The sequence below is a fragment of the Octopus bimaculoides genome, chromosome 1 (assembly GCF_001194135.2).
Source record: "Octopus bimaculoides isolate UCB-OBI-ISO-001 chromosome 1, ASM119413v2, whole genome shotgun sequence".
Classification (NCBI taxonomy): Eukaryota; Metazoa; Mollusca; class Cephalopoda; order Octopoda; family Octopodidae; genus Octopus; species Octopus bimaculoides.
The window spans coordinates 145512557-145513135 of record NC_068981.1 but is presented as its reverse complement, the minus strand read 5'-3'; positions in this window follow the sequence as shown (position 1 = coordinate 145513135).

The following is a 579-nucleotide window of genomic DNA, read 5'->3' as shown; positions in this document are numbered from 1 at the left end:
GCACACTTACGAGTGTGGCACATCTTGGGAGCCCTATGGCTCACTTACGAAGGTGGAACGTCATGGGTGGCACATCTGCGGAGCTCTATGGCACACATTCGAGGGTGGCACACCTGGGGAGACCTATCGCACAGTTAGAGGGGAGAACATCGGAGGGTGGCACATTTCGGGAGTCCTATGGCACACTTACTTTCCGTTAGTTTCCGTTACTTTCCGTTGGTTTCCGTTAGTTTTCGTTACTTTCCGTTGGATTCCGTTAGACTTTCCGTTAGGCTCCGTTAGTTTCCGTTATTTTTATTGAAATTTTTGATAAAAACATTCATCAAAATTTCATCAAAAATTTTCAAAATTTGTATTAGGGTTAGGGTTAGGCTTAGGGTTAAGGTTAAGGGTTAGGGTTAGGGTTAGGGTTAGTTTTAGGGTTAGGGTTAGGGATAGGGTTAGGCTTAGGGTTAAGGTTAAGGGTTAGGGTTAGTGTTATGGATAGGGTTAGGGTTAGGATTAGGATTAGGGTTAGGGTTAGCTTTAGGGTTAGGGTTAGGTTTAGTTTTAGGGTTGGGGTTAGGTTTAGGTTTAGTT